Source organism: Pseudophryne corroboree, chromosome 1 (genome assembly GCF_028390025.1).
Source record: "Pseudophryne corroboree isolate aPseCor3 chromosome 1, aPseCor3.hap2, whole genome shotgun sequence".
NCBI classification, from domain to species: Eukaryota; Metazoa; Chordata; class Amphibia; order Anura; family Myobatrachidae; genus Pseudophryne; species Pseudophryne corroboree.
The window spans coordinates 224,724,769-224,733,402 of record NC_086444.1 but is presented as its reverse complement, the minus strand read 5'-3'; positions in this window follow the sequence as shown (position 1 = coordinate 224,733,402).

Genomic DNA, 8,634 nt, shown 5'->3' with positions numbered 1-8,634 from the left:
GGGGCCTGGCTGCTCCTCCTCCTCCTAAGCCTGGGAAGGTTGTGGGCAGGCAGATGAGGGTACTGTGAAAAAAAGATAACAGTACCATAAGTGAAGCTGTCAATTTGTAACATGTACTGTAACATAGTATCTAAGGTTGAAAAAAGACAATTGTCCATCGAGTTCAACCTATTTGTGGTCTCCTATGCAGGATTATTTATCTAAATTTTTTTGACTGATGCTGATGTCAGCTGTTGCATTATATCCCTTTTTATAGTGACTATAGTGTGTGACTATGCACCATAACTCTGGATATCCTTATCCATTAGGAATTTATCTAACCCATTCTTAAAGGTGTTGACAGAGTCCGCCATTACAACTCCCTCAGGCAGGGAATTCCATACACGTACTGTCCTTACCGTGAAAAAGCCTTGACGCTGTACTGTACAGAATCTCTTCTCCTCTAACCTGAGCGAGTGTCCACGAGTCCTCTGTGTTGATATTACCAAAAACAGGTCCCGCGCAAGCTCGGTGTATTGTCCCCTTATATATTTGTAGATGTTGATCATGTCCCCTCTTAGTCTCCTCTTTTTCAATGTAAACATGCCTAGTCTTTCAAGCCTTTCCTCGTATTCCAGCGTCTACATGCCCTTAATTAGTTTGGTCGCCCGCCTCTTAACCTTTTCTAGCTCCAGGATATCCTTTTTGTAGTAGGGTGCCCAGAATTGTACACAGTATTCAAGGTGTGGCCTCACCAGTTATTTATATAAAGGGAGTATAACACCCTCGTCCCTTGCATCAATTCCCCATTTAATGCATGCTAATATCTTATTAGTCTTCTTTGCTGCAATCCTACTTTGGGTACTGCTGCCTAGTTTGCAATCTATGAGAACGCCTAAGTCCTTTTCCAGTACAGTATCCCCTAATTTTACCCCATTCAGTATGTAGGTGTTATTTTTGTTCTTGCTACCACAGTGCATTACCTTACACTTGTCTGTGTTGAAGGTCATTCTCCATTTGGCTGCCCATGCTTCAAATTTAACTAAGTCTTTCTGAACAGACTCAGCATCCTCCTCCGTATTTATAGCCTTACACAATTTGGTATCATCAGCAAAAATTGACACCATGCTCTCTAGACCTTCCGTTAGGTCGTTAATGAAAATGTTGAACAATAGCGGTCCAAATACCGAGCCTTGTGGCACACCACTTAACACTTCAGTCCAGTTTTAAAGAGATCCATTAACCACAATGCGCTGCTCCCCATTATCTAACCAGTTTTTGACCCAAGTGCATATTGCGCTTCCTAGCCTTATTTCTTGTAGCTTGTAGATAAGTCGCATGTGTGGTACAGTGTCGAAAGCTTTGGCAAAGTCTAAAAAGATTACATCCACCTCTTTACCCTGATCGAGGTTTGCACTTACTGTTTCATAAAAATCAAGTTAGTTGGTTTGACAGGATCTGTCCTTCACAAATCCATGTTGATTCCTTTTAATGACCTTATTGGCTTCAAGGAACATCTGAATACTATCCCTTAGAATACCTTCCAGCACTTTCCCCACTATAGATGTAAAACTAACTGGTCTATAATTACCCTGTTCAGCTTTACTTCCCTTTTTGAATATTGGCACTAATTCCGCTATACGCCAGTCTTTGGGAACCATACCTGATATAACTGAATCCTTAAAGATCATAAATAGGGGTTTTGCAAGTTCAGAGTAAAGCTCCATTAGAACCCTTGGGTGAATTCCATCGGGCCCCGGTCAATTATTAATCTTTAAATGTTTTAATCGGTCACAGACTACCTCCTCACTTACATAAGTACCTATCAGTGGAATATAGAGATGAGCGGGTTCGGTTCCTCGGAATCCGAACCCGCCCGAACTTCATGTTTTTTTTCACGGGTCCGAGCGACTCGGATCTTCCCGCCTTGCTCGGTTAACCCGAGCGCGCCCGAACGTCATCATGACGCTGTCGGATTCTCGCGAGGCTCGGATTCTATCGCGAGACTCGGATTCTATATAAGGAGCCGCGCGTCGCCGCCATTTTCACTCGTGCATTGAGATTGATAGGGAGAGGACGTGTCTGGCGTCCTCTCCATTAGAATAGAGATAGATTAGATAGAGAGAGAGAGATTGTGCAGAGTCGCAGACAGAGTTAGTTTACCACAGTCAGTGACCAGTGCAGTTGCTAGTTAACTTTTATTTAATATAATATATCCGTTCACTTCTCTCTGCTATATCCGTTCTCTGCCTGAAAAAAAAAACGATACACAGCACAGTCAGTCACACAGTGTGACTCAGTCTGTGTGCACTCAGCTCAGCCCAGTGTGCTGCACAGTCATCAATGTATAAATTAAAAGCTTATAATTAATTGTGGGGGAGACTGGGGAGCACTGCAGGTTGTTAGCAGGAGCCAGGAGTACAATTATATTAATTAACAGTGCACACTTTTGCTGCAGGAGTGGTGACCAGTGCCTGACCACCAGTATAGTATTGTTGTATACTACTAATATCTCTTTAAATATCAACCAGTCTATATTAGCAGCAGACACAGTACAGTGCGGTAGTTCACGGCTGTGGCTACCTCTGTGTCGGCACACGGCAGGCAGTCCGTCCGACCAGAATTGTATTATTTATTATTATATACCTACCACCTAACCGTGGTTTTTTTTTCATTCTTTATACCGTCATAGTGTCATCCTAATTGTTACGAGTATACTACTATCTCTTTATCAACCAGTGTACAGTGCGGTAGTTCACGGCTGTGGCTACCTCTGTGTCGGCACACGGCAGGCAGTCCGTCCGACCAGAATTGTATTATTTATTATTATATACCTACCACCTAACCGTGGTTTTTTTTTCATTCTTTATACCGTCATAGTGTCATCCTAATTGTTACGAGTATACTACTATCTCTTTATCAACCAGTGTACAGTGCGGTAGTTCACGGCTGTGGCTACCTCTGTGTCGGCACACGGCAGGCAGTCCGTCCGACCAGAATTGTATTATTTATTATTATATACCTACCACCTAACCGTGGTTTTTTTTTTCATTCTTTATACCGTCATAGTGTCATCCTAATTGTTACGAGTATACTACTATCTCTTTATCAACCAGTGTACAGTGCGGTAGTTCACGGCTGTGGCTACCTCTGTGTCGGCACACGGCAGGCAGTCCGTCCGACCAGAATTGTATTATTTATTATTATATACCTACCACCTAACCGTGGTTTTTTTTTTCATTCTTTATACCGTCATAGTGTCATCCTAATTGTTACGAGTATACTACTATCTCTTTATCAACCAGTGTACAGTGCGGTAGTTCACGGCTGTGGCTACCTCTGTGTCGGCACACGGCAGGCAGTCCGTCCGACCAGAATTGTATTATTTATTATTATATACCTACCACCTAACCGTGGTTTTTTTTTCATTCTTTATACCGTCATAGTGTCATCCTAATTGTTACGAGTATACTACTATCTCTTTATCAACCAGTGTACAGTGCGGTAGTTCACGGCTGTGGCTACCTCTGTGTCGGCACACGGCAGGCAGTCCGTCCGACCAGAATTGTATTATTTATTATTATATACCTACCACCTAACCGTGGTTTTTTTTTCATTCTTTATACCGTCATAGTGTCATCCTAATTGTTACGAGTATACTACTATCTCTTTATCAACCAGTGTACAGTGCGGTAGTTCACGGCTGTGGCTACCTCTGTGTCGGCACACGGCAGGCAGTCCGTCCGACCAGAATTGTATTATTTATTATTATATACCTACCACCTAACCGTGGTTTTTTTTTCATTCTTTATACCGTCATAGTGTCATCCTAATTGTTACGAGTATACTACTATCTCTTTATCAACCAGTGTACAGTGCGGTAGTTCACGGCTGTGGCTACCTCTGTGTCGGCACACGGCAGGCAGTCCGTCCGACCAGAATTGTATTATTTATTATTATATACCTACCACCTAACCGTGGTTTTTTTTTTCATTCTTTATACCGTCATAGTGTCATCCTAATTGTTACGAGTATACTACTATCTCTTTATCAACCAGTGTACAGTGCGGTAGTTCACGGCTGTGGCTACCTCTGTGTCGGCACACGGCAGGCAGTCCGTCCGACCAGAATTGTATTATTTATTATTATATACCTACCACCATCCGTGGTTTTTTTTTCATTCTTTATACCGTCATAGTGTCATCCTAATTGTTACGAGTATACTACTATCTCTTTATCAACCAGTGTACAGTGCGGTAGTTCACGGCTGTGGCTACCTCTGTGTCGGCAGTCGGCAGGCAGTCCGTCCATCCATAATTGTATTATTATTATAATATATACCACCTAACCGTGGTTTTTTTATACCACCTAACCGTGGCAGTCCGTCCATAATTGTATACTAGTATCCAATCCATCCATCTCCATTGTTTACCTGAGGTGCCTTTTAGTTCTGCCTATAAAATATGGAGAACAAAAAAGTTGAGGTTCCAAAATTAGGGAAAGATCAAGATCCACTTCCACCTCGTGCTGAAGCTGCTGCCACTAGTCATGGCCGAGACGATGAAATGCCAGCAACGTCGTCTGCCAAGGCCGATGCCCAATGTCATAGTACAGAGCATGTCAAATCCAAAACACCAAATATCAGAAAAAAAAGGACTCCAAAACCTAAAATAAAATTGTCGGAGGAGAAGCGTAAACTTGCCAATATGCCATTTACCACACGGAGTGGCAAGGAACGGCTGAGGCCCTGGCCTATGTTCATGGCTAGTGGTTCAGCTTCACATGAGGATGGAAGCACTCAGCCTCTCGCTAGAAAACTGAAAAGACTCAAGCTGGCAAAAGCACCGCAAAGAACTGTGCGTTCTTTGAAATCCCAAATCCACAAGGAGAGTCCAATTGTGTCGTTTGCGATGCCTGACCTTCCCAACACTGGACGTGAAGAGCATGCGCCTTCCACTATTTGCATGCCCCCTGCAAGTGCTGGAAGGAGCACCCGCAGTCCAGTTCCTGATAGTCAGATTGAAGATGTCAGTGTTGAAGTACACCAGGATGAGGAGGATATGGGTGTTGCTGGCGCTGGGGAGGAAATTGACCAGGAGGATTCTGATGGTGAGGTGGTTTGTTTAAGTCAGGCACCCGGGGAGACACCTGTTGTCCGTGGGAGGAATATGGCCGTTGACATGCCAGGTGAAAATACCAAAAAAATCAGCTCTTCGGTGTGGAGGTATTTCACCACAAATGCGGACAACAGGTGTCAAGCCGTGTGTTCCCTTTGTCAAGCTGTAATAAGTAGGGGTAAGGACGTTAACCACCTCGGAACATCCTCCCTTATACGTCACCTGCAGCGCATTCATAATAAGTCAGTGACAAGTTCAAAAACTTTGGGTGACAGCGGAAGCAGTCCACTGACCAGTAAATCCCTTCCTCTTGTAACCAAGCTCACGCAAACCACCCCACCAACTCCCTCAGTGTCAATTTCCTCCTTCCCCAGGAATGCCAATAGTCCTGCAGGCCATGTCACTGGCAAGTCTGACGAGTCCTCTCCTGCCTGGGATTCCTCCGATGCATCCTTGCGTGTAACGCCTACTGCTGCTGGCGCTGCTGTTGTTGCCGCTGGGAGTCGATGGTCATCCCAGAGGGGAAGTCGTAAGCCCACTTGTACTACTTCCAGTAAGCAATTGACTGTTCAACAGTCCTTTGCGAGGAAGATGAAATATCACAGCAGTCATCCTACTGCAAAGCGGATAACTGAGGCCTTGGCATCCTGGGTGGTGAGAAACGTGGTTCCGGTATCCATCATTACTGCAGAGCCAACTAGAGACTTGTTGGAGGTACTGTGTCCCCGGTACCAAATACCATCTAGGTTCCATTTCTCTAGGCAGGCGATACCGAAAATGTACACAGACCTCAGAAAAAGAGTCACCAGTGTCCTAAAAAATGCAGCTGTACCCAATGTCCACTTAACCACGGACATGTGGACAAGTGGAGCAGGGCAGGGTCAGGACTATATGACTGTGACAGCCCACTGGGTAGATGTATGGACTCCCGCCGCAAGAACAGCAGCGGCGGCACCAGTAGCAGCATCTCGCAAACGCCAACTCTTTCCTAGGCAGGCTACGCTTTGTATCACCGCTTTCCAGAATACGCACACAGCTGAAAACCTCTTACGGCAACTGAGGAAGATCATCGCGGAATGGCTTACCCCAATTGGACTCTCCTGTGGATTTGTGGCATCGGACAACGCCAGCAATATTGTGTGTGCATTAAATCTGGGCCAATTCCAGCACGTCCCATGTTTTGCACATACCTTGAATTTGGTGGTGCAGAATTTTTTAAAAAACGACAGGGCCGTGCAAGAGATGCTGTCGGTGGCCAGAAGAATTGCGGGACACTTTCGGCGTACAGGCACCACGTACAGAAAACTGGAGCACCACCAAAAACTACTGAACCTGCCCTGCCATCATCTGAAGCAAGAAGTGGTAACGAGGTGGAATTCAACCCTCTATATGCTTCAGAGGTTGGAGGAGCAGCAAAAGGCCATTCAAGCCTATACAATTGAGCACGATATAGTAGGTGGAATGCACCTGTCTCAAGTGCAGTGGAGAATGATTTCAACATTGTGCAAGGTTCTGATGCCCTTTGAACTTGCCACACGTGAAGTCAGTTCAGACACTGCCAGCCTGAGTCAGGTCATTCCCCTCATCAGGCTTTTGCAGAAGAAGCTGGAGGCATTGAAGGAGGAGCTAACACGGAGCGATTCCGCTAGGCATGTGGGACTTGTGGATGCAGCCCTTAATTCGCTTAACAAGGATTCACGGGTGGTCAATCTGTTGAAATCAGAGCACTACATTTTGGCCACCGTGCTCGATCCTAGATTTAAAGCCTACCTTGGATCTCTCTTTCCGGCAGACACAGGTCTGCTGGGGTTGAAAGACCTGCTGGTGACAAAATTGTCAAGTCAAGCGGAACGCGACCTGTCAACATCTCCTCCTTCACATTCTCCCGCAACTGGGGGTGCGAGGAAAAGGCTCAGAATTCCGAGCCCACCCGCTGGCGGTGATGCAGGGCAGTCTGGAGCGACTGCTGATGCTGACATCTGGTCCGGACTGAAGGACCTGACAACGATTACGGACATGTCGTCTACTGTCACTGCATATGATTCTCTCAACATTGATAGAATGGTGGAGGATTATATGAGTGACCGCATCCAAGTAGGCACGTCACACAGTCCGTACTTATACTGGCAGGAAAAAGAGGCAATTTGGAGGCCCTTGCACAAACTGGCTTTATTCTACCTAAGTTGCCCTCCCACAAGTGTGTACTCCGAAAGAGTGTTTAGTGCCGCCGCTCACCTTGTCAGCAATCGGCGTACGAGGTTACATCCAGAAAATGTGGAGAAGATGATGTTCATTAAAATGAATTATAATCAATTCCTCCGCGGAGACATTGACCAGCAGCAATTGCCTCCACAAAGTACACAGGGAGCTGAGATGGTGGATTCCAGTGGGGACGAATTGATAATCTGTGAGGAGGGGGATGTACACGGTGATATATCGGAGGGTGAAGATGAGGTGGACATCTTGCCTCTGTAGAGCCAGTTTGTGCAAGGAGAGATTAATTGCTTCTTTTTTGGGGGGGGTCCAAACCAACCCGTCATATCAGTCACAGTCGTGTGGCAGACCCTGTCACTGAAATGATGGGTTGGTTAAAGTGTGCATGTCCTGTTTTGTTTATACAACATAAGGGTGGGTGGGAGGGCCCAAGGATAATTCCATCTTGCACCTCTTTTTTCTTTTCTTTTTCTTTGCATCATGTGCTGATTGGGGTGGGTTTTTTGGAAGGGACACCCTGCGTGACACTGCAGTGCCACTCCTAGATGGGCCCGGTGTTTGTGTCGGCCACTAGGGTCGCTAATCTTACTCACACAGCTACCTCATTGCGCCTCTTTTTTTCTTTGCGTCATGTGCTGTTTGGGGAGGGTTTTTTGGAAGGGACATCCTGCGTGACACTGCAGTGCCACTCCTAGATGTGCCCGGTGTTTGTGTCGGCCACTAGGGTCGCTAATCTTACTCACACAGTCAGCTACCTCATTGCGCCTCTTTTTTTCTTTGCGTCATGTGCTGTTTGGGGAGGGTTTTTTGGAAGGGCCATCCTGCGTGACACTGCAGTGCCACTCCTAGATGGGCCCGGTGTTTGTGTCGGCCACTAGGGTCGCTAATCTTACTCACACAGCTACCTCATTGCGCCTCTTTTTTTCTTTGCGTCATGTGCTGTTTGGGGAGGGTTTTTTGGAAGGGACATCCTGCGTGACACTGCAGTGCCACTCCTAGATGGGCCCGGTGTTTGTGTCGGCCACTAGGGTCGCTTATCTTACTCACACAGCGACCTCGGTGCAAATTTTAGGACTAAAAATAATATTGTGAGGTGTGAGGTATTCAGAATAGACTGAAAATGAGTGTAAATTATGGTTTTTGAGGTTAATAATACTTTGGGATCAAAATGACCCCCAAATTCTATGATTTAAGCTGTTTTTTAGTGTTTTTTGAAAAAAACACCCGAATCCAAAACACACCCGAATCCGACAAAAAAAATTCGGTGAGGTTTTGCCAAAACGCGTTCGAACCCAAAACACGGCCGCGGAACCGAACCCAAAAC